A 27,192-nucleotide genomic window follows, 5' to 3' on the forward strand; every position below is an offset into this window, starting at 1 on the left:
TAGTTTTATCTTATTCTTTCTTTGAGACTATCAGCTTTTCAAAATGATAATCTACAGCCCCAGGATCCAGTCCTGCCTGATGCTTGAAAGAGTTAACCTTTGATTTTAAGTTATGTCAGCCAATTATTCCTCCTTTTAAAAAATAATTTTTATTGAGATAAACTTCACATAGCTTAAAATTAATCATTTGAAAGCGAACAGTTCGGTAGTTCTTTTACTTTTTTCTCTTATCTTGTATTTTTTTGTTTTACTTCCTGAGAGACTTCTTTGACTTTTTCCAAACTTGCTTTTGGGTTTTTAATTTTGGTAAATATCTTTAATTTCTAGGAACTCCCATATCCTTGAATATTTTTTCATAACACCCTGCTTTTTTTTAATGGTGTCTCTGATGGGTGCTTTAATATGTTTCCTGGTGTTTTGGGTTTTTTTTTAATCTTTTAACTCCGAGGGAAGTAATCAGAGATCCTTTCCCTTTCTGAATTAGTTGTTTCCTCTAGTGCCATTTTTTTCTGTTTGTTTTTCATGGTCTCTGTTTCATGTTCTAGACTTTCCTCAATTATATTTGGTATTATTAGTTCATAGTTTAAAATGAGCCAGGAGAGGGGCACCTGGGTGGCTCAGTTGGTTAAGCATCCAACTTCGGCTTAGGTCATGATCTCGCCAACTGTTAGTTCGAGCCCCACGTTGGGCTCTGTGCTAATAGCTCAGAGCTTGGAGCCTGCTTCAAATTCTATGTCTTTCTGCCCCTCCCCTGCTCACACTTTGTCTCTCTCTCACTCTCAAAAATAAATAAATATTTTTTAAAAAAATTTAGAAAATGAGCCAGGAGAAAAACTCTGTGTACCTGGGAGGGACTCTTCTGAAAGGCTTTGCTCTGGAGTGACCAAGTGGATTACTTAATAACTCATTTTAGGATCTATAAATGCCAGAATGGGATGAGCTTGTTTATTCTCTGGTACCCAGTATCCACATTTGCTATCTTGGTTCTTCCCAAAGAGACAATTTGTCTTTAAAGAAAAACCTGCTATTATGTGTTTCTTTCTCTTTTTCTTTTTCCTTTCCTTTCCTTTTCTTTTTTCTTTTTTCTTTTCTTTTCTTTTTTCTTTTCTTTTCTTTTCTTTTCTTTTCTTTTCTTTTCTTTTCTTTTCTTCTTCCCTTCCTTTCCCTTCCCTTCCTTTCCTTTCCCTTCCTTTGTCTGGTCTGGTCTGGTCTTTTTTACTTGTTTCTATGTTTTATATGACAAACACCTGGCTGCCAGAGTTTGAGTGTATGCCATTGAGTGAGGACCGAGAGAGTAAGAAATTGTCAGCCATTTTTCTCCTCTACAATTTCCCCCTTCCTCTTATTCCTCTGGTTATCTATCTCCAGCTCAGACAACTCTTTAGAGCATCTGCTGCCTGCAAGGCATGTCCACTTGGCTGTCTTGCAGACACATCAAAGCCGACCTGCCCCAAACTGAACTTATCTTTCCCCCACAACAGCTTCTCACTCTTATCTCTCACCATGCATCCTTACTCTCCTCATTTGCCCACACTCACCAGGTACTACTATAGAATTTCATCTCTAAATGCCCCTTGCCTCTAGCTACTTATCTATACCCTCCTTGTCAATGCCCTGTTCTAAGCCATCTTCGTCTCTGATTTAGATTGATGTAGTAGCTTCCTAGTCAGTGTCTCAGCCTTTAATATTGTTTCCCCCAGTCTGGTTTTCTATTGTATGCAGCCAAAAACATTCCTAGTTGATACACATAAGAGTTAAAGAAAAAGAAGAGGAAAGTGTTGTTGTTGTTGTTTTTTTTTTCAAAAGCAAGGCTTTTCACAATATTATCCTGAATGTGAGAATTCCAGCTTTGCTGTGGCACGATGAGGTGCTTTCAGGGAGTTGGTGGAAGAACCAGAGGGAAAGGGTCAGCAAGCCTGGAAAGGTGGACCTATAATTGTTGGAAGCTAAAGAAAGATGGCTTTAGAAGTCTTTAATGACTCAGACCTAGATGGGACATTAAAGATGATCCCTTCCAGTTCTCTTATTTTATATGTGACTAACCTGAGGCACATTAGTGTGAGTTCCTTATCTCAGGTCACACAGGTTTTGAACTTTGAGCATTTTTGTTTTTACTCTGGGTTTAGTGTAGTTACTCAGAGTATGAACTGGGGCCATACTCCTGGGATTAGTATGCCAGCTCTGTCATTTGTAAGCTATGTGTCCATGAGCAAGTTTAACTAAGCTCTTTGTATTTGAGGTTCCTTATCTAAAATGAATAATACTCGTATATACCTCATAGAGTTATTGTGAGGATTCAATAAGTTCATTAGACACAGCACTTTAAGCCATGACTAGCACATAGTATGTAGTGTTAGCTGCTGTTGTATATTAATGTAAAGCATCCCGAGTTTAACTGGGCTAATTTATACACTGTGTTACTTAACATTTTCATTTTATAATACAAGAAAATAGCCATGGTGCTTATACTATGCTCTCCATGTGTTATGAGGATGACAGTGTACCCCTGATATTGGTGAAGGATATGGCCTGATTCCTTGTGAATACCACCATAGAGTACTGAAAAGTTGCCTGGAGATGTGGATATCTGGTGGTTGGCAGAATTCTTCTGTGACTCATTCCTGTAAAGCAGCCATTCAGTAGATGTGTTTCAAATTTGTGATTGAGCAAAAAACTACACATTACTATGTCGAGACTTTTAGGGTTACTTACAAATAGTGTTAAATCCTCATGCTAATATGTTAATATAAAGTATGTTCTGGGACACCTTGGTGGCTCAATTGGTTAAGCATCCAACTCTTGATCTGAGCACAAGTGTTGATTTCAGGGCTGTGAGTTCAAGCCCTGCATTGGCCTCTGCGCTGGGCATGAAGCCTATTAAAAAAAAATGTGTGTGTGTGTGTACACACACATATATATGAGGATATTCTGAGGATGTTAAATGGCAAAATTAGGTTCCCTCATCTAAGTAACTGTACTAAAAAAAAAGAAAGAAAGCAAAGCACACAGTTTGTTGATTGCAGGACTCTTTAGAGCGTTTAATAGGTTAGCTTCTTTTATGACTTTCTTAAAGGGCAGTATGATGAGTAGCCAGACTTATTTGGTCTTGAGATTGATTGTTTTGGCGAATGGTGATCTACTGAATTTTGTAGAATAATAATCAACTGCCGTAGAATTCTAACATGCTTCAATTATAAGTAAGGTCTTCTTTTATTAACGTAGATGATGTAAGAAATTGCATCTTAGTCAAATAAGAAAACTGCCAGTTGAGAAAAGCATAAAATTAACAAATAGTACCTTATTTACTATTTACTTATCACAGACTTTATGATGCTATATACCAGTTTAACTTTGCACTTGTGGAATGTATTACTGATGCTACAGTTTGCATATAGAATATACTTTTGACCATTATAATTTGCCTATCTGTCTCACAACTCTGACCTTTTTGCACTCATGCAAAAGTTATCATTCACAGAAATAACTGATAGTTGGTTGTGTTCTTCTAATCTTAGCTAACGATACCGCTTTCTCCTCAGAACCTACCCTGACCATGCAGACTTAACTGCCCAGTTTATCTTATCTATACTGGGCACATTGGAACATGTTTGTTTCTTTTCATTGTAGCTTTTTGTTTTCATGTCTACCAGTTCACTGGACTATTGACTTTTCGTTCTTTTTAATTTTTTGTTTACTTGTTTTGAGACAGAGAGAGAGAGAGTGAGAGAGAGAGAGAGGGAGAAAATGAGTGGGGGGAGGCAGAGAGAGAGAGAGAGAGAGAATCTCAAGCAGGCTCTGCACTGTGAGTGCAGAGCCCAATGTGGGGTTGGAATTCACGAACTGTGAGATTATGACCTGAGCTGAAATCAAGAGTCAGATGCTTAACTGACTAAGCCACTCACATGCCCCTGGACCATAGACTTATTCAAGATGGGTCTGAACTTTTAATTTTGTATTATTTGTAGTGCCAAATAAGTTCCAAAAAAAAAGTTTGCTGAGGGAAGGAAAAAATAATTCAGGAGACTGAAATAGCTCCAAAGAAACTTAAAAACAAAAAGCTTTGTTAATGTTTTTGGTCCTATGAAAGTCCAAAGTCTTGTAACCTAATTCCTGTAACCTTATTGACATATGAGTGCCGTTACACACACTAGAAACTATATTTGCATCTATCCATTGGCAATGAAGTTTCAGGTTTTTTGACAGATAAAATAACAAGGTTTGAGTCTTTATTTAACATTACCTGCAGGATAAATGTACTGCCAAACTATAGATTTCATATTTAGTAAATTATGGAAGTTAAAAAAATAGATTCACAAAATACAGTTTTGTCAACATAGTTTTTTGTATAGACATGTTTTTAAAATACTTCCCCAAATACTCTGACCTCTTGCCAGTCTGACTTTTATTTATTTTAAGATTATTATTAACATGAACATGTGATTAATAGAAATGTACTATTATAAGTAACTACTTAGTTATTTACTGCTATTATATGATTAAATGTCATCTTTATTCATATGTACATCTTTAAAGTGGGAAAAATGTTTTTACTGGAAAAGGTGATGGCCTAGTGCTCATAAATGCTCAGATTTTAGTAACCTGTAACACTTCCTGATTTTTATATGTCAGATGTTATTAAAAAGTGCTTTATTGCCTTTTTAAAATTAAGAGTCATAGCAAAGCTTCTTTTATGATGAAATTAATGAAGATATAACTATTACATGAGACGTGCTGTTTCTGGATAATCCACACACATGAGAATGAATAAATTGGTATATAAATATGAAATCATGAGTTTATCCTGAAACTTCTATTTCTAGTACAAAAGCAGAGGTTTATTTCCAGCCTTCTACCATCTATATTTGTATCTCCCTTCTCCAGCAGTGAGAACCCTGACTTCTAACATCATCAGTATATTTTCTCATTTGCTCAGAGTAGTTTTAGCTACATCACTGTGGAAAAAGAAACCTACTAGAGTTCAAGATTTGTTTAGAGTTTCTAATGTTTAATTTAAATGTTTAATTTCTTATTTACTTGATTAGTTTATTTTGGTGTGGTTTCATTATTAATTAACATAATTTATTTCTGTTTGTATTTAATTTTAGGTTCATATCTTATTGATTAATTTTATATTTTGAATATATTTATCATCATTTTCAACAACAAAAAAGCTGTAAGGCAGCTCTGATTATTGTAAAGACTGGCTAAGGATTCAAAGGCTTGTTTTTTCTAGTGTTGATACTTTCTGTGTATTATTAGTAAAATAGCAGACTTACCTGAAATTCTGATTCTTCTGTTTCTCTCCTTTTTTATGTTTACTAAGGTATTATTTACAAACAATTAAATTTGCCAGTTTTAAGAGTACAGTTTGATGGATTTGGTAATATATTCAGTTGTATAAATGGATTTTTCACCTTTCAGCTCCTTTGTATTTGATATTCTCCCTTACCCGAACTCTGTGCACACTCTGATTTGCGTTCTGTCAGATAGTTTTGCTTTTTCTAAAATTTTATCTAAATGGAATCACACTGTGTGTAGTCTTCTTTTATGTCGCCTTCTTTCACTTGAGATCATATTTTTGAGATTCACTCATTCACATGCCATTATATGTATTTTAATTTTGTTTATTTTTATACTGGTTTAAGTATATTACAATTTTATTTTTTATTTTTTTTAATGTTTTATTTATTTTTGAGAGAGGGATAGAGACAGAGTGAGCAGGGGAGGGTCAGAGAGAGAGGGAGTCACAGAATCCTAAGACAGGCTCTAGGCTCTGAGCTAGCTGTCAGTGCAGAGCCCGACGCGGGGCTCGAACCCACAAACCGTGAGATCATGACCTGAGCCAGAGGCTTAACTGACTAAGCCACCCAGGCACAACATACAATTTTAAGAAAGTCCATTCACCAGTTGATGGACTTTGGGGATCCTATAGTTTTTGCTATTATCAGTAAAGCTTCTTTGAATATTCATGTACACATTTTTGTGTAGACATAGGCTATCATTTCTCTTTTGCATTATTTTTATGGTAGTTTTCCTAAGTATAGTATATGATATCCTTAACTTTTCATAGTGCATTTATTGTTAATAATGTACTACTTGATGTAGAATATAGACATGGTGCAACGTCTATCATATAATTCACTTAACTTTTTCCACTGTGCTTACTATGCTGTTATTTCCATTTTATTTCAGAAATAGTTTTCCATTCTAGAACTTCAGCTTGATTTTTTTAATGTTTCTGTCTCTGCTGAAATATCATCTTTCTGCATTGAAAGCATTTTTTCTTAATTGAGAATAGTTATGACATTTATTTTTATGTTCTTTTAGTTACAACATTTGGTTCATCTTGGGATCAAATTTGATTGATTTTCTTTTTTTAGAGAATGTGTTTTATTTTTTGGTTCTTTGTATGTTGGGTAATTTTGGATTGTCTTCTGAGTATTATGAGTTGTTAAGTGGTGGAGATTTTGGCTCCGTTGCTTTTTACTGATGATACTGTTTCCTAAGTTGTAGATGGTATGTTTTGTTTTGTTTTGTTTTTGCCTGGGCATGAACTGCAGGCTCTTAATTTGTGCAGCAGTTCCATTCTTTGTTCAAACTTTGCCTTGAGCTGGGTTGCCATGAGCATGTTCTGCACACGGGTTGTCCAGGGCTTGTCAGAGAGGTGGGTCGACAGAGCCTACAGATCCCCTCTCTGGGTCTTTCCCTCGCCTGGTTCCCCCACACGCTTCAGTGCTCCTGGTTTCCTTACTTCCTTTTTCTGCCCCAGAGCAGAAAGATTGTTGGCGAGTCCTTGGGCATACTTGTTTCTGGACTGCCATTGGACTGCACTCTGACCTGGGCTTAAAGCACCAGAGACCATAAGGTACTTGTAGCTCCCTGTCTTCCACATCCAAGTGAGCATGAGTTCCCCAGTATTGTCCGCTCACTTTGTAGTAACTTTAGTTGATTTTCGTATTTTTTTTCCAGCTTTTCCTGCAGGGGGCTGAGGGTGTCATCATACGTCCAGTAGGTTCTTACTCCATCATACCCAGAACAAGTCCTTTAGATAATGTATATTGATCCATGTCTTTTTTAAAAAAATTTATTTATTTTGCGAGAGAGCGAGAGAGAGTGGGCGCGTGCGCGTAAGCAAGGGAGGGGCAGAGAGAGAGAGAGCGAGAGAGAGAGAGAGAAAGAAAATCCTAAGCAGGCTCCATACTTTCAGTGCGGAGCCCCATTCATGACATGAGCTGAAATCAAGAGGTGAATGCTTAATCGACTGAGCCAGCCAGGTGCCCCTGATTCCTGTCTTTTTAAATGGCGCTAACAGCACAAGCATGCACACACACACACACCCCCCTAATAAGTATTGAAATCCCAGGAGTCAAGTATGTAAACTCTAATAGTCTGAGAGACTGTAGGGAGGGATCATGTCATTTATCTAAATTCCTATTCAGTCATTGAAAGTGCCTTGTTAATTGTAAAGCTCTCTGGCAATATTTGATTTTTAAAATCAAAATTAAGATTTTTAAAAATTAGAATTATTTATAAACAATCATTTTTATTAAAACATTTAAGTATTTCCAAAGGCACAATCATAATTTTAGAGTTTAAAGTTCTTTTTTGCTGTTCCTAACATATATGACACAGCAGCGACACTTTTAGAAATATGTCAAATAAAATATTAATATTTGTTGTCTGTTGTGTGTCTACAAATATACTCAAGGAAGTATTATTTTAAAATTTTTTAATGTTTATTTTTGAGAGAAAGAGAGTGTGCACGAGTAGCGAAGGGGCAAAGAGAGAGGGAGACACAGAATCCAAAGCAGGCTCCAGGCTCTGAGCTGTCAGCACAGAGCCTGATGCAAGGCTTGAACTCACGAATGGTGAGATCATGACCTGAGCTGAAGTTGGACACTTACCGACTGAGCCACCCAGGCACCCCAAAGAAGTACTGTTAATATAAAGTTAGTAGTGGTCTGAATAGTTAAATTGTGGTATAGCCCCTATGTGGAAGGGACTTATTGAAATAGATGAAATGGGGAAATCCATGTGATTGAAGTGAAACTTGGCAATGATATATTCTTAAATGAAAAGATTTACTACAAAAACTTTTGTATAAAATGATTGTTTTTATAAGCAAACAAATATTTTCTTCTAAATTCCACTCTAATTTATGTGTATGCATATTACAGGGATATATATACCTAAGATTGTTAGTGATGTTTATTTTTTAGAAGAATTGTGAGAGGAAGACTTTCAGCTTTTTATTATACCTCTCTACAGTTTGTATTTTATTATTTTTATAGACTTAAAAAAACAATCAAGTTCACAGACGGAATTAATCAGGAATAGCTAATAAATCAAGGCATTTAATTTGAATAGAAAACGTGCTTTTTTGTAGAGTCTAATCTAAAGGATTATTTTTCAACATAGTATTCTTATTGAATTTAACCAGTACTTTCCACATAATTACTTAAATTCATAATGAGTACATTAGTTTTCTGTGGCTGCTGTAACAAATTACCACAAACTGGGTGGCTTAAAACAACAAAATTATGCTCTCTAGCAGTTCTGGAGGCTGAATCGGTTACTGGACTCTCCCTGCTTCTGGGGGTTGCTGGCAATCCTTGCTTTGAGACCTCGTCACTCCAATGGCTGCCTCCATCTTTTCATGGCCTTCTCTTCTTTGTCTCTCTTTGTTCTGGGTATCTGTCTCTGAACTCCCTCCGCCTTTCTCTAAGTTTTCTTATCATTGGATTTAGGGCCCTCTTAGATAATCATCTCAAGATCCTGAACTTAAGTGTATCTGTTAAAGTTATTTTTCCAAATAAAGTCACATATTCACAGAGTGAATCAGAGTGAATTCCCAGAGATTAGGACATTTGGACACCACCATTTAACCCAATACAGAGAGATAGGAGGATATATTTAATTTATGTCTTCCAAGCTAAAAATTAAAATTTTTTATTTGTAGCATTTCAGTTTCAAAAATTTGATCAACACAAGACATTTTGTAAATAAGATGCATTTAAAAAATGAAAATTAGAATCTATATTTATTGACTAATATGTGTGTGTGTATATGTATTATGGGAGCTGTTTCACTGTTTAGGAAAATAAGTTACTTATTTGCTTAATATTTACTTAATTAATTTGGTAGCATATTTAAATGACCACTGTTTTATTTTAGGCCTCTTTCATTTTCATTTCATTCTAACTTACGGAGAATTGTCATGCTAAAAGATGGTAAAAATATGATTACATATTTTAGTCATATTATAAACAAATAGATATTTGCCATAATTGCCTATGATAATTAAAGTAGATTTTTATGTTTAAAGTTTTAAATAAATGGTCTTAGTTTAAATAAATTATAAGTAAATGATAAACTATCTAATTTTAATATTAGTTATTATAATTATAACTCTGTGCTATAGAATTATTACTAACCAGCTATTTCTTGACCTCATTGTTTTAAATTGTGACATAAATGGGAGATTGGACAAAATGATAGCAATGTATTTTGCATTGGAAATTCTGTTTGGGGCAGAAATAGTTGCACAGTCTCATGGAGTAAGTTATTTTCTTGTTACAAACTATATATATTTATCCATATATGCAAATTTTAAAGATACCAACAAACTAAATAATAAAATTTTTCCATCTTCTAACAGTTCCCTTCTATTTTCAATGAACTCTTTGTCAGTAATGTGTTAGAAATATGTAGTTCAGTCTTCCTATAAAGAAACATACACACCTTTGACTATTAGATGTAGCCTTTGAGGAAATTCCCTTTATTGTTTGACAATTCTCATTCTTTTTCTTCTAAGAACCCAGGGGGCATCTTTGAATAGCATGTTTTCAAAATATTTTTCAGAACAAACACCAAGGGTATAGTGTTTAAGAAGGAAAAAAAAAGTATTATGTATTTAGCATCTACTTTATACCAAGCATTTGGTAGTTTTTTCTGTTTTTATTCTTGAGAACAACTCTGTAAATCAATATTTTCAGTATTATCTCCATTTTCTTTTTTCCTTAGAGGTAGAAACTGAGGTGCAGAAAGATTCAATTGCCTATCATTCCGCATGTATTACAGGGTGAGGCTGAGATGTACATATAGTTCTGCCTTACTAAACAGTACAGGTCAGATGGCAGTCTCTCCAGGCTTTTCATAAAAAGGCCTGCTAGTTTTTCCTGTGATATCTTACATTTTTACACAACATTTTTTATACAAACTTAACGGAGCGCGCAGTCTCCTGGGGTTAATCCTGGGAGGTCCTCGGCCTGAACTCCGCAGGTACTGATGCTCTATCGCAGCAGCCCCTGCACAGGGTATTGGGCCTAACATGAGGCTTTCTACCTGATACGTGGTTTTATAGCTGTCACCTTTGTGTTGAGGAAAAGATGACAGAAATATCAAATGCTCTTACATTTTAAAATATGAGTTACTAAAACATAACCTCAGCTCTGCTTCTGAATTAAAGTACGAAAATGTTGAATTAGAGGAAGGATATAAATTATAACCTCCAATGAAAGCAGAAATATCCAGGCTTCATTTTATACTTTTAAATTTATGTGAAGGTCTGGTTAGCAAAAATGAATAATAACATGGTGAGCTTCTTTTTCCTACTATTCTTTGTAATATAATCAATTATGGGATTTCACAAGAATTATTTATAAAATTTTACTTGCTCAGCTTTTTAACTTTTTTTATGCCAAATAAGCATTCCAGGGTTAATCATCATCATAGGTTGGTTTATGTATAGGGAAAATATTTTAATATCTAAAAGTGGGTTATAAAAAAAAGAAGTTTGTAATTTATTGTCAACTATCTTTTTATGGTTATTATCTTAAATTGCCATGCTTATTTATTTTGATGTTGGAGAAAAGCAACTATCGAAATAATATAGTTATTCTTTGTAACTACTCCACAGCAAAAAACATTATTCTCTAATAATTTATGTGTATTTTTTATAAGTCTCTATTTCCAAAGGAAGAACATAGGAGATAATATGAAAGAAAATTATCTTTTGATATTCTTTATTTTCTTTCTTATGAGATCTCTCTTGAATGCTTACTAAATGAGTTTGTTTTTAAATCCTGAGTGATCTTTATAGCAAACACAAATTCTAAAATTATAATAGCCTGTTTTATTTTCTTTGATATCTGTCCTACCACTTAAAAGCCGGCAAATGCCAAAAACCTTTATTTTAAAGCTAGTTAGTACATCTTTGGAATCTTACCTTTCAGCAATAGGATGATAATGTTTTACTTTGTGAAGCAAGGTTGTCATCTAGTGGTGTTTTCAAGTAGTACATCCTTTGGAATTCACCATTAGATCTTCAGTATTTTAAAGGAAGTGCTTAACAAAACCAAATATGGGTTTCAGAATTTAAACACTTTCAAATGTTTCAAATTAGGTATGATAACTTTACAAGGATTTTCCTTATAACTTTTTCTAATTTCCATCTTTCAATGTTTAATGTTGGGTCAAAAAAATTTTTGGCCAATGAAGTGTTTGAATAGTATGTTTAATACACATCATTAATCATGATGTATATCAAGGAATGCTTCATGTATCTAGAAGTTGCTTATTTAGGAGAATAATGTTTCTATAGTACTATTATTATTATTATTATTATTTTAGTTTTTGCATATTCGTCCTGTTTGTGCAGGTTAGTTATCTGAAATAGTAGCATTTAAAATGTTAAAAGTTTTTATGATGTTCTCTTTACTTTGGTGTTTCTATTTTGATAATATAAAAATTTGAAAAGTTGGTATGGAAGAAATTAAGTAGATTTTCTGAGGTATAGTGAGCGCATGTAAGTATGTACCTGTGGAAAATATTGAATGTCATAGATAAGCTTAATGGAAATGGTGGACATTTGTGTATGTAAAGAAACCATAAAAACTAAAAACAGAACTTTTAAAAACAGTTTGTTTCTGAATAAAATAAGTTTTATATTAAAAATAGTTTACTATATTAAGATCAACAGTAAGTGATTGTACTTAGTGGTACTTTAAATAATATATAACTTTATTTATCTGATCCATTCATACATAAACCATAGAGAAAGTTAAATTTTTAGCTAGTGTTGATTCAGGTCCTTATTGTAATTGTTGGAATAAAGACTCCAAGGATTCCCTGGTATTTATTTTGGCATAGTAGGTGACCATGTTACCTAAAGAAGGAAAAAAAGTGATAGTGACAGAAGACATACTTGGTTGTTAATGGAAATGAGATAAAAAAAACCTCTTTTTTCATTTTTATCTTTTGTGTGTCATAGTACGTCCTCTTCTGAATTATCGTTAGTAGTGTTTTGCTCCTCCTATTCACTGTGCTTTATAGGGATTTGGGCATAGAATTCCATGGGTTCATTCAACTTGACTGCTGGCATATCAATTTGTATTCTTTTCAGTGATTTTTTTAACTGTAATGTATCTATAAACTGTAATGAATATATTGATTTCATCTGTACCAAGGGATTTGAAGCAAATTTTGTACCAATTTTTGTTAGCCTTGTTATCTTACTAACCTTGTTACTCAATGTGGTTAAACACAGGCATACCTCAGAGATATTGTGGGTTTGGTTTCATATCACCGCAGTAAGATGAATATCACCGTAAAGCAAGTCAAATTAATGTTTTGGTTTCCCAGTGCATGTAGAAGTTGTCTTCACTATAATCTATTAAACGTACAGTGGCATTATGTCTAAAAAATGCACATAATATAAAAATACTTTATTGCTAACAGATGCTGTCATCTGACCTTCAGCAAGTTGTGATCTTTGTTGGTGGAAGATCTTGCCTAGATGTTGATGGCTGCTGACTGATCGAGTGTGGTTGCTGAAGATTGGGGTGGCTGTGGCAATTTTTGAAAATAAGACAATGAAATATGCCTCATCAGTTGACCTCCTATCATGAACAATTTCTCTGTAGCATGTGATGCTGTTTGATTGCATTTTACCCACAGCAGAACTCCTTTCACAATTGGAGTCAGTTCTCTTAAACCTGCTGCTGCTTTATCAACTAAGTTTATGTAATATTCTAAATCCTTTGTTTTAATAATCTTCACAGTATCTTTACCAGGAACAAATTCCATCTAAGACACCACTTCTTTCCTCATCCATAAGAATCAACTGATCTGTTAAAGTTTTGATCATGAGATTAAAGACGGGTCAGTCCTGTCTTCAGGCTCCACTTCTAATTGCAGTTCTCTTGCTGTCTCCACCACATGTGCAGTCACTTCTTCCACTGAAATCTTGAACCCCTCAAAGTCATCAATGAAGGTTGGAATCAACCTCCTCCAAACTCCTGTGAATGTTGATATTGTGACCAGTTCTATGAATCAGGAATGTTCTTAATGGTACCTGGCATGGCGAATCCTTTCCAGAAGGTCTTTAGTTTAGGTTTCCCAGATCCATCAGAGCAATCACTATCTATGGCAGCTGTAGCTTTACAAGATGTATTTCTTTTCCTGTTTTTTAAAAATGTATTTCTTAAATAACAAACATCAAAGTCTAAATTACTCCTTGACTGCAGAATGGACACAAAATGGATGTTGTGTTAGCAGGCATGAAAGCGTTAGTCTTGTTGGACATCTCCATGAGAGCTCTTGGATGACCAGGTGCATTGTTAATGAGCAGTAATTGGATAGGAATCTTTTTAACTGAGCAGTAAGTTTTAGCATTGGGCTTAAAATATTTAGTAAACCATGTTGTAAACAGATGTGCTGTGGTCCAGGCTTTCTTGTTTTTATTTGTTGAGCACAGGCAGAATAGATTTAATGTAATTCTTAAGGGTGCCTAGGATTTTTGGAATGGTAAATGAATATTGGCTTCAACTGAAAATCACCAGCTATATTAGCCAATAAAAAGAGTGTCAGTCTGTTCCTTGAACCTTTGAAGCCAGGCATTGACTTCTCTTCTCTAGCTATGAAAGGCCTAGATGGCATCATCTTCCAATAGACAGGCGTTTCATCTACTTTGAAAATCTGTTTTAGTGTAGCTGCTTTCGTTAATTATCTCAGCTAGATCTTCTGGATAACTTGTTGCAGCTTCTACTTGCCCACTTGCTGCTTCATCTTGCACTTTTATGTTATGGAGATGGCTTCTTCCCTTAAACCTCATGAGCCAATCTCTGCTAGCTTCATACTTTAACTCTGTGGCTTTCTTAACTTCTCTCAGCCTTCATAGAACTGAAGAGAGTTGGGGCCTTGTTTTGGATTGGATTAGGTTTTGGCTTAAGGGAATGTTGTGACTGGTTTGGTCTTCTATCAAAACCATTAAAACTTTCTCTGTATAGTGTCGGCAGTAAGGCTATGTCACTGTCTTATCATTTGTGTGATCCCTGGAATAGCACATCTAATCTCCTTTTAAGGATGGTTTCTTTGCATTTACAACTTGGCTACCCAAGTTAGCCGCTGCAGCAGCCTCGCTTTCAGCCTGTCTCAGCTTTCAATATGCCTTCCTCACTAAACTTCATCATTTTAGCTTTTGATTTAAAGTGAAAGATGTGTGACTCTTCTTTCCCTTGAACACTTAGAGGTCAATGTGGGGTTATTAATTGACTTAATTCAGTATTGTGTCTCAGGGAATAGGAAGGCCTAAGAAGAAGGGAGAGATGAGAGAACAATGGTTGGTGGAGCAGTCAGAACACACACACTTATGGATTAACTTTACCATCTTGTATGGGTGTGGTTCATGGCACCCAAAACAATTACAGTAGTACAATTAAAGATCACCATAAAAAATATGATAATAATGAAAAATAATGAAAATAATGAAAAAGTGAGAATTACTAAAGTGTGACACACAGATATGAAGTGCACAAATTCTATTGGAAAAAATGATGCCAATAGATTTGCTCGACACGGGGTTGCCACAGACCTTCAATTTGTAAAAAATACAATATCTGCAAAGCTCAGTACAGCAAAGTACAGTAAAACAAGGTATGCCTGCATTCTATTTTCCCAAATTATATTCATAAATAGGAATTTATAAGCCATTTTCTCCTCCGTAGAGGAGGGAATTAGCAAGTTATTTCAGTGTCTCTGGGATATAAGAATAATAGCAAAAACTGAATTTTTTGGCAAGCATATTACAATCCACTTACACTGTAGGGATGAAAACAGGACTGGCAGAAAGGATAGAGAGACATTTATTTGGACAGTTTTAAAAAATATTTTAAAATGTTTTGACAGAGTGCTTGGCTGGCTCAGTTGGTAGAACATGTGACTCTTGATCTTAGGGTCATGATTTCAAGCCCTATTTTGGGTGAAGAGCTTACAAATGTGTGTGTGCACGTGTACGCATATATATGTGCATGCATACATATATAGATATAAAATGTTTTGAAAATTTGCAGTAGGTTATCAACTTCCATATTTGACAGGACCAAATATACCTTTTAATGTAAGTGATTTTTTAAATTATCTCAAGTTTTATTCTCTTTAGGTAATTGTAAGTTATTTACCTTTATTTTTGTTGTGTCTAAGCAGGAATTCATTTGTTAATATTCCCATTTTGATATTTAGACAAATATTTGAGCCAGTAATCTCACTGTGGTGGCACATAATCATGTATAGATCAAAGACCATAAAAACCACACGAGGCTATTTGACTTGGGTTTATTCCGGGTCAGTTAAGACTACTCTATACCATTCATTGTTCAGATATGTCCATTTTTTTTAAGTTTATTTATTTACTTTGAGAGATAGAGAAAGAACGCATGAATGGGGTAGGGGTAGAGAGAGAGGGAGAGAGAATTCCAAGCAGGTTCTGCATTCTCAGCTCAGAGCCCAAGGTGGGGCTTGATCCCACGAACTGCAAGATCATGACCTGAGCCGAAATCAGGAGCCAAACTCTTAACCAACTGAGCCACCCAGGCTCCCCCCATTATTTTTTTTTATTGAGTTCTTATCCATTTGGGAACAATGTTTTATTATTAGTTTTGCTCATTGGCATTTTAAGGAATTTTCTTATGTCATCAGCCTAATTTCAATGTGCAGTAATCGATTCTGTCTTTGATTACTTTAGGAATTCAGGTCTCAGTGCAAACTTGAATGAGCATTCATTGCTTCAGTGGATGACGGTGGGTGGAAGGGAAGAAAACTTGAGTGTTTGCTTTTTAGTATTTCTTGCTAATTAATTAGAACATTCCTCTTCCCTAAAAAATATAGTAGTCTGTAGTCTGGAAACGTGAAGTAAGGATGAGTTCCATATGTCTAGTTAGTAAAATATTTAGGCCAAGCTAAATGATTTGACACTTTTTATTTTGATGTAGACAAACCTGGTAAGAATATTGATTACATGCATAATTATGTGCATTGCTTTCCAAGAATCATACAAAGTGATCTGAAAGAAAGTTCTTTTATTCTTTTGCTTGAACGGGAAGTCAGCCATGAATATTATATCATTTCAGAGACACTTGTGGTACAAACTTGCATGTGCAAGACAGACAACTTGGAATTATACAGGAACAAATAAGCAGATAATTTTAATATACTAATATGATCAGTAAGTACAAAGTATGTGTTCCACGTGCTTTGTTTGGCTTATATATTGCTTTACAAAAAAATTAAAAGCTAAAATGAGAAGATATGACAATAATTGCTTTACCTGTCCTCCTCCAGACAGTCAACTGGAGGCGAGTTAGGGCATGTAGTCTTCAGTTTGTCTCGGTCTCCTTATTAAATTTAAATGTTTAGGATAGCCAGCGAATAAGTTAGACTCAGAATTTTACCTACTGTCAAAAGAATGAATCAAAGGGTAACTGACTGTCTTTTCCCTCACTGGTAGTAAGAAGTATTAATGGTAATCCACTATCTCAATCAAATAAATAAGATTAAAATGATATTTGTTTTATCAAAGTTTTCTATCTACTGAGATTCTTGAACTATAGTTTGGGCATGTTTGTTTTGTATGCTCAAGTGAGTTCTGAACGTGAAATGAAGATGGTTCTGGCAGTAGCACTTAGGCTTTGTGACCCTTCTTATTGAATATATATTCAATATTTGGAATAGGAAATTCCCTCTTCCCCAGATTGGTGGACATTAATTTTGAAGCTTTTAATTCTAAAGTGAAAAGAGTTGCTCAGGATTACAAATTAAGTGACTCTGAGTGAGATGGGATGTTAATACCTTCTCTTTGTGAATAAAAGAAGCAGTTTCTAAAATCTTTTTTTTTAAATTTGAGCACTTATTAAACTGATTTAAAATGGGATTATTTGAAGTTTAAATTAGTGGGAAATGTTAGTCTATTCTGTGAGTATAATGAAGAAATTTAGCCCTCTAATGCCTTGTTTGTCAATAAAGTGTTTTTCAATATATTTTTAGTACAGAATAGTAATGAGTGATTTTATAATGTTACTGTTCCAAAAATCTCTACTAGAATGGAAAAAATTTATGTGTTTGCTGTTTTAGTAAACAGGAGCTCTCTGGGGTTTGTTTCTTCTTTAAGGTCTGTGCCTTTGGGTTTTACGTGCTCAAAGATGGTACATGCGAACTGATTATAATTCTCTTCCCTCCAGGTCCATCTTGCAGATGTGCACAGGGATCAGCTCTGGCACACCTGCTCCAATTTTCACTTCCTTTCTTTCCCAGTGACCGCCTTAAGGCTGGTGAATTTTGTGTTTTGTTTTTTTCGGTTAACTGCGTTACTGTGGTGCATCTTGAAGCCAATTTGGGCATTTGACTTTTATTATTTGTTTTATTACTTTTTATTTGTTTTATTCATTGATAGTGTTGGAGTTTTAAATGTTTACAAACACAAAAAGATTAATTTGTAAATCCCAAGTTATGGTTAATTTAGATTCAGTCCTTTAGTAAAAATGGTTCATACAGTATTTTTATATAGAAGGATATATGTATATTATAAAAGGATCACCAAGGTGTTACTGGGAAGACCTGTAAATGGGTCACTTGTTTCTTGATAGGAGTATAGTGGTAAGGCTCAAATCCTTTGGTTTTTCAGAATATGAAGGATGAGTAAGGGAGATTTGTAAGACATGGAAACTGAAACTGAACCACATTTTAGAATTTGTTACATTCAGGAGGCCTTTAAAAGGCATTATTTGAGGGGCACCTGGGTGGCTCAGTCGGTTAAGCTTCCGACTTCAGCTCAGGTCATGATCCCATGGTTTGTGGGTCTGAGCCCTCCATCGGGCTCTGTGCTGGCATCTCCGAGTCTGGAGCCAACTTCAGATTCTGTGTCTCCCTCTCTCTCTGTCCCTAACCCGCTCAAGCTTTGTCTCTCTCTGTCTCAAAAATGAATAAACATTTAAAAAAAATTTTAAAGGTGGTTTTTGAAAGAAATCACATGATATTTGACTTCCACATGTATAAAGTCAAATTTTCACCTCCTTATGGCTTATGCCTTTACATTTTTTGTTAGATTCTCCCTTTTTATATAGGTAGGTTAAGGTATTTTTATTGTTATAACATTTTTTGAATCTTTAATTATTAGTATTAGTTCTCTGATCTTTTACTATGAAATTAGGCATATTCTTCTTTAATATATTTTGGAGTTCACTGATTGAATTTGCCTGGTTGTGCTTTTTGTGTGTGTATTGGTAAATTGCCTAGTTGTTCAGGAAATTGATTTATATAGATATTGACTTATGTTAGTGAGAATACTGTATTTCTAATATTAGCAATTGTAGTTGATAAATAAAAATGGTGTGTTATAATGAGAAGACTGATGAACTGGGACTCAGGAGGCATTCTTTTTTTAACTTTGCATCACTGAAATTTGTGTTTTAGGTAAGTTCTATTAACATCTTTCGGTCTTCTTTTCCTCATCTGTAGAATTGAAGAGGTGATTTTGATTATTTTTAAAAGATTTATTCCAGTTCATCTGACATCCTGTGGTCTTCTAAATTTTAAAGACTTGCCTTTCTAGAAAAACAAAGTATTTTATTAGTCATTAGTAAATAGTAATTTACAATTGTAAATAGTATACAGTAGTCATTGTATACTATTTCCACATTACATACAAAATTTGGAATTTGTGGTTTTCTAATTACTTATTCAGGATTTAAGATATCACCTATATCTCTCTGTGTACCATTGTTTTCTATAATTGGTCTCAACCTATATTTATCTCTCATTTTTTCCCCATTGTCTAGCGAGAATATTTCAGATTTTTGCCTCTAGAATGTGCTTTACACATTTTTACCTTTATGTTGTTGCTCATACTATTCCCTTTTCTGTACTCTTTCCCATCCCCAAGCCACTTTGAGCCACTATAACATTTCGTTTATAATTATTTTGGCTTTGCATGTTAACTGTATATTTATTCTGTGGTGTTGTATATGAGACAGTGAACTCCTTGAAGGCAGATGTTTAATTTTCATCATTTTTCTAATCTTATTAGTGATGCACATAATATTTTTCATGTAAATAGGGACTTAATATTTCCAGAACTGAATTTATAAAATGATTAATGACATGTAGTGAGTGGCTAGGAACAATGAAAATTAATAGCCATTTTGAATTAAAGCAGAGTTTTAACCATCTATGCTGACTACAAACATTTGTATTCCCTGGTCACTTAAGTACTGTTACTATTGGCTTCCCTCCATTCATTCTTCCTCACTTATCTACATACTTAACACGTCTCTTTTTTCTCTGTAACCCAGTTAACTACTTGCCTCCATTCATCATTGTAGTTTAGCACTGCCATGGTCTTAAAATGAGTACTATATAATTTCTTTAATATATTCTTGCTTACATCTGTATATTTTCCTGACTTAGCCTTTGGTCTTTTTCTTAAGCTTATCAACTTTAATCTCTTGTTCTTTTGCATTCTTCAATTTACGTTTCTTTTCACTTGCTCTTTCACTTTTGAGAAATTGTTCATTCTGTGTTTCTTAAAGGCACAAGCTCTTTGGTTGTTGTCTCCAGGTAGAGTTTACATTGACAAGTGTTTTAGAGTCAGTCTGATGTGGGACTTGATGGCGGAATTGCTGGCCATCAGGAATGAGCTCGAGTTAGTTCTGGCTGACTAACACTCCTGTATCTTTTTAGTGGGAGAATATCTGCAAGGGCAGTGCTGGCACCAGCCCTTTGGTTAAAGGAGTTGATACTCTTTATAAAAATTGTGAGATGTCAATGGGCATTTGTACAGGTGGACTTCTGGGAGATGATACCTGAATTCTAGAATTTATCAAAGCCTTCATTAAAAAGCTTGAGTTGGGCGTGGATGAATGGGTAGAGATGATTCCCCACCCGCTTGGCTTCAATGATCTTTTTACTCTAGAATTAATTATTATCCGCAACAGATGTGTGGTTGGTTTGGACTGGATAAAAGATCAAAAGGCAATAAGACAATGACTTAAAAAACTGAAAAGACAACAGAAAGTAAAAGGCATAAGGTAAAAAGTTGCCTATCTTTATGCCACTTTAAATTAATAATATATATTAAATCATTCTTGGAAACATTATGTCTAAGAAAGGTGACTTGAGAAGATAAAATGAGAAAGTAGCAGAGAGAGGGAATTGTCCGGGATTAAGTTTAAGTCTATGTTATTTTTAGTTCTGTTTTTATAGCACATCTCAAATCTCTAAGAACTTTTGTATTAACAAATATTTAAGTCAGATATTAAATTTGCATAATAGTAATAGCTCATACATTCATTAAGAAGTATTTTTTAAATGTTTATTTATTTATATTTTTGAGAGAGCGAGCGAGCAAGTGTGGGAGAAGGGCAGAGAGAGAGAAGGAGACAGAGGATCCAAAAGCAGACTCTGCATTGTCAGTGCCGAGACTGATGTGGGGCTTAAGCTCACAAAACTGAGATTGTGACCCTAGCTGAAGTCAACTGCTTAACCGACTAAACCACCCAGGCACCCCAAGAAGTATTTTGATATTTAAATTTCTCAGAAAGCATTTGGATAATTTTTTACATCCCTTTAAGGATACAAAAGATAGAAATTATGCATTGCCCATTCTTGTTCTATCAGAGATTGTAAATAGGGAATATCCAGGGCTCTTTCCCTAGTATTTGTAGTAGAAGCATTTTATAGTACAGAAAAAAACTGCATGTTAACTTAAGAAAATAATTTTGGTTAATTTTTACTTTAGATATTAAGCCATTTATTTTATTTTAACAGGTATCTTTCAGATGAAGGCATTGAAGCTTGCACAAGTTCTCCTGACAAAGTCAATATAAATGACATCATCCTGATTGCTCTCAATGTAGGTTTTGTTTATTAACTTATATAAGCATTTTAAGTCTGGAAGCTATGTTCATGAGAAACCTCTTATAGAATAAACCGGATATTAAGATAAGTAACGGAGGGCATCTTTAATTTTTATTGTACATTTTAAGTTGCAGTGATGTTTGTTGAATTTGGTAATCTCCTATCAGCCCAATTTTTAGAAATACATGTTTCTTGCAACATCTATTATACAGAATACAATGAAAAGAAAAATTGCAATTAAAACTCTAATTTCCTCCCATTGATCAGTTATAAAATTTCATAACATTTACAGTAGATACATATTAGTAGAAAAACTAATCATATTTATTAAAACAAATTACCATTAATATAGGAACTGTAGGTAGGTTATAGTTTTTTGTCAGCTGTATTTATTGTTTCAAAATAACTTTTCCTGTTAATAAAAGTAATATATTGTAGAACACGTTAGAATACAAAAGTAAAATAAGAAAATTAAGGCTATTTATAATTACTGTTAATGTTGTGTATATATTTCTTTCCAATCTCTCTCCCTCCACCTAACTGTAATAGTTGTATCTTTTTCATAATTGGGATTGGCTTTTGGATTTTTTTGAAGGGTTATAAAAATTATTTGAAATTTAGATGTAAGTTAAATGAAAATTTCTTTTCAATCTTGCGGTTACCCAAGTGAGAGTTTTTTTTCATATTACCTTTATAATAACAACCTATTAAATTTGTAATTTATACAGTTAAATTTATACATTATGATACATAGTCAACAAGATTTATAAGCAAATTACTACCTGACGACTCCATCATACCACTGCAAAAGAGGTATAACACAAAGCAGAAATGGCAGCAACTGATAAGAACTTTTAAGATATAATAAATATGTAAACTGTGTGTAACTTTTCCTTTTCAAATTATTTAAATTTATATATAATTAAATGGATTAAACAGATAAAATTTGTTTCAATTCTGTCATTTTTTTCAACTTCTTTAAATTTTATTCAATAAAACTAACAAGATCATTTTTGTTCTGAGCTAAGAATGTAGGTTTTTAATAATAGACTATAAAACTTTTTAAAGTAAGCTTTAGAAATTATGCATGTTATCTATGACTACAAATGGAAATATTTCCAGGGCACCTGGGTGGCTCAGTCGGTTAAACCTCTGACTTTGGCTCAAGTCCTTATCTCACAGTTCATGAATTTAACCCCGGCATCAGGCTCTGTGCTGACAGCTCAGAGTCTGGAGCCTGGTTTGGATTCTGTGTCTCCCTCTCTCTCTGCCCGTCCTCTCTTTTTCTCTCAAAAATAAGTAAACATTAAAAAATTTAAAACAGAGAAAAATTCCCTATACACTTTAACTTTTTTTGACCTGTACCCTAATAAGTAAGTTCTACTTTCAAAAAATATGGAAAGACTTCTATTCGTTAAAAAAAAAATTCTACAGATGATGAAGAAGAGATTTCATGACAGTCTTCTGCTCTTCTTATTTTTCTTTTCTTATTTATATAGTTAGGTAAATAGCAATGAGCTATCTATAATTGGTTGTGAAATTTTATTTTTATTTTTTAAAGTTCATTTATTTATTTTGAGAGCAAGCAGCCTACAGATATGTGAGCGGGAGGGGGCAGAGAGAGTGGTAGAGAGAGAATACCAAGCCGACTCCCACATGGGTCTCAATCTTAGGAACTTTGAGGTCATGACCTCAAGAGATCAAGAGTTTGACATTTAAGTGACTGAGCCACCCTGACGCCCCTGGGTGTAAAACTTTAAATAAAATAAATCCAGATGAAGTATTTGTCCGATGCACATAAGGGTACATGATAACCATTGTTTTATGAATTAATTTCTTTATAATTTTCTCTAAAATACATAGTTGAAAATTCCAGCCCAAGCTATCATGCCACATAATAGGAAAAAAAATACTTTTAATTAGGATGAAGTCTACACCTACAGATAATCTACTTTTGAAGCTTATTTATCACCTTTAAATAACATCAGACATTTGTAATATTTCTGTTGAATTTTTTCATCTTTTGAGTGATTAAGGAGTATTAATCAGTAGTAGAAAAAGACTTATTGATTCTTATTACATATAACTTGCTACATATTAGGAGAATAATCCATGTATCAGATTTCTTTTGTCCCCTCCTCCTCTGTGGGACACACTGAGCTTGTTCCTTTGTCCAGCAGTGAAAATGCAGTAATATATGTACAGGTTTTCCCTGCTATCCAAAAGTAGAGCATTCCTATAAAAATTTTATAAGCCAAAATGGTGTAAAGTGAAGAAGCAATTACCACTGATTTATATGGAAAAATTTTAGAGCGTCCCCAGACCCAAAAAGTAACCTCTTTTAGGCTTTTCTGATATCATAGGGCATATCTTGCTAAAGAAGGTACAAAATAAATAACATGCTCACAACACCGTTCAAAGCTATTGCAGCTTGATACTGAGACGCTGAGTGTAGTTCCTGGGAAAGAAGCTTGGCAGGGGCCCTCTCGCTGTTTGTGGTGCATTCTGTTTCCATAAAGGCTTATTACTATAAGACAAATGCTGAACCCTGTTTTTCTTTTTCTTCTTTTTCTGTAAAAAAGAAAATCTTCAAATTTCTTTCACTTAGTGAATACTCACATAGGTCTTTTGTAAAAGCAAAGTCGCATAATGTTAACTTTTGAAAAGCAAGGGTAACTGGACAGTGTTTCTGCCCAGGGAAGTCCACTAGAGACCAGCACCCAAGGTATTTATTGGACGGCTTATGAAAGTACTCTCTGCCTAAATGAAACAGTTTTAGACTCCTCCCCACAAAAAGCAGGTGTTCACCATAATTCACATTGTTCATACAAATAGTCTAGGCGGTGAAGCACATTTTCAGTTAGAAGATGGTTCAAGTACAAAGTTTCCAGATGCCAGCCTAGGGCCAACCTTGTAAAAGCCGGCCCTTCCAAAAAGAGCAGCTATGTAACACATTTTTGTATAGATTTTTATGTTGAAAAGGAAGGTTCTTGAGTTTTTAGTCTGTAGAATGGGGAGTAAGAATATTAAGAAATAACATTGAGATCCAACATGCAGCTTGGGGATCAAAATACCTGAATTATTTAGAACTAAATTAAGTGATAGCTCAGTCTTAAGTTACTGAATACTATGTATTGGTAAAAAATTAAAAATAGATTTTTAAAAATTTCTTTTAAGATTCTGTATAACATAAAATGATTTGCCAAAGAGATACTCCATTGAACTTACTCGAGTAAATAGTCAAGAATCTTTTGTATGTGTGCACACATACATGTCTGTTTATAGACTAAATATTTTTCCTGCATAATTTTTTATGTCCAATGTAAATGTATTTTTGGACCCAGTTTTCCTAGTGATCCTGATGTAATGGCATCTGAATCATAAAATTGCCTTTGCAGTAGTTCCAAATTGACTTTTAGTTTAAGATGTTTAAAGATTTGGTAGGTCATTTTCATCTTGCTAAAAGAATAATGAAATAATATTCATTATGTGTGTACAGCACTTTAAAAGTTAGGTGAACTTTGAATATACTGTCTCCTTTTAGCCCCATAACAACTTTGTGAGATAGGATTAGTGACTTTTTTCCATTTCATGGAAGAATAAATTACCTGGATTTAGAGAATTTGTGACAGTGTCCGTGGTCCTATTAGTTAATTACAGTTGGTAATGAATCAAAGTTTAGGATTTTAGTGTCGTGCTTATTTCTGCTTATCATTTTAGTTTATACTAAATTTCATAATTACTGCTAAAGGCCAGAAATGAGGGACCATGATGTATTATAAAATTTTTAGGTATTCTGTTTTTTATACATATTTGATATTTCAGCCTTTGACTTCAAAATAATGCCTATGTTTTTATGAACTGTTAGTTGTATTACTGACTTGATGGTTATTCATATTCAGTTGATAATAAAATGTACATGTCTTATATTCACTAAAATTAACATGATAACCTTATATTCATTAAGCGCTTACTCTGCAGTTTATTGACTAAGTGCTTCATGTATACTGACATTTAATCTTCAAAACAATCCTAATATAGGAGAGGCTAATATAAGAAAATATTTTTTGCCCATCTGTCACTCAGTATTTTCAAGGTGAAAAGGCATGCAACTCGAGGTATGCTTTATAATTCTTTCACTCTGTTATTGGATAGAGGCTGCAAACATGATAGAGCTGATGCATTGTTAGACAAGTGTTTGGATTTAGGGCTTAGTTTGCCTGGCAGTTCCATTTGGTGAGTTTTTAGCTTAGGAGTAACCCGTGCATTACATTGAGAAATAAAACATGAATTATGGTGGTAAAAGACTGGAAAGATCTGGGGCAATTATGTAATTTTTTGCTTGTTTCTTAAGCTGACCACATAACCGTTATTTCAGATAAGATGATGTTATTGTACTGTTACTGTACGTGGTCAAAGAAGACCATCCTACGTCTATGTATTCATTTTATGTTACAGTAATTTTAATCATCTAGTGTTTTCCCCTTGAGTCTAACATGAATTTCTGCCTTACAACTTATGTGATTAAATGCACTCTATTTTCTTTTATTTTGCTCTTAAGGAGATGAAGAACTACTGTTATTATATTTTAAGGAATAACAAAACAATATATAAATTTAGTTGTCGATCTAACCTCACACTCCCAGTCACCAAGATAATGTCTAACTTAAATAAGTAGGCCTTCTTCATGAGTATTGACAGTGTTCTGCTGAGCAAATTTCTTACCATTCTTTTAGTTTGCACTGCCTAAAGAGGACAATATCCTTTAAAATTCTGCTTTTTATGTAAATTGTAAGTTGAAGTTTTGTTTTTATCATAGAAATGCTATAACTTTGTTTATGTTAGTCCTTATGTTTTCCTTTTGATGTTTTGCTTTGTTTTGCTGAGAAACATGTACTTCTGCACTTTCATAGAGTTAGTCATTTCTTTACTAACTTGGATTTCTATAATTTATTTAAGCAAATGAAATACACTTTTATTACAGTAATGTCTTACTGTTCTTGCTGTTGTAGTTGTGTTGTTCCCTAGGATATTTGTATGTTATGTAGCTTTGTTTTGGGTATCACAGCCTGTAGAATAATGTGTTTTCATGGCTCTGCATAGCAAGGTTACATAGGATTCAGTTATCAAAAATACATTCTGTTTATGTATTTAAAAATAGTCGTGTGGTTTGGGATTGGGCATTAATTTTTTTAGTAAGACTACAGTTTATATAAAAGCAAGTGTTAGGTTTAATAGAGAAGATTTAGTAAGTTAAAAAGTTATCCAAAGGAATACGATGAGAATTAAGTCCTTAAATATTGCTATTCAATATACCAGTGTACTTTAAACAACGTACGTATGGGACTATGTTATTTGAAAAAATCGGTTATATATCCGGATCTCAATCAGTTAAAAGATACTTAAACTTCATTCTACTAACCTTAAGTAACTTCATCTTTTGTTTATGAGTAAGATTTAGATTTACTTTTCTCTATAATTATATTTTAATAATAATATTTTTATTTTAGACAGACTTAAGAACAATTGGCAAGAAATTCCTCCCCAGTGACATCAATGGTGGAAAGGTAGAAAAGGTAAAGAAAAACGTTAACTTCCTAAGTTATGCTAACTACAATAAATATGAACATTTACTAAATATTGGAATTATTTTTTTGTCAGTAAAGACTGCAACTGCAAAATATTTAAGAAGTGAGTACATCACAGAGTCATCCTCATAGCTACTTTCTATACTAATGGAAAATAATTGACTTTTAAACTTTCGGTGACATTTTCAACATTTAAAAAAAACTTCTGTTTTAGGAATTATAATTATGGCACACTTACATGTGAGACTTACCAGATATTGCTACAGTTCAGGACAATGATCTTTTTGTACCTTTTAATTTCCGTTACCTATTTCCATGTTTATTTGATGAACTTATTTATATAAAATTATAAGATTGTGAGAGGCTATTAGAAGCAGTTTGTCAAAGCCATGCATTTGGTTTTTGCTGTCATTTTGTA

At 33.8% G+C, this 27,192-nt stretch overlaps 1 protein-coding gene across 2 annotated transcripts in view; it reads left to right on the forward strand.

Annotated features, from left to right (window-relative positions):
- The window catches only part of TDRD3 (tudor domain containing 3), a 160,534-nt gene that overhangs the window by 30,874 nt on the left and 102,468 nt on the right, over positions 1–27,192 (forward strand). For both annotated transcript variants that reach the window (XM_077752472.1, XM_077752480.1), the window contains exons 2-3: positions 21,097–21,181; positions 26,697–26,762. The gene's annotated coding sequence lies outside the window, so the exon portion shown is untranslated. The remainder of the gene's footprint in view (positions 1–21,096; positions 21,182–26,696; positions 26,763–27,192) is intronic.

This window comes from Crocuta crocuta, unplaced genomic scaffold (assembly GCF_008692635.1).
Source record: "Crocuta crocuta isolate KB4526 unplaced genomic scaffold, BGI_CrCroc_1.0 scaffold376, whole genome shotgun sequence".
Classification (NCBI taxonomy): Eukaryota; Metazoa; Chordata; class Mammalia; order Carnivora; family Hyaenidae; genus Crocuta; species Crocuta crocuta.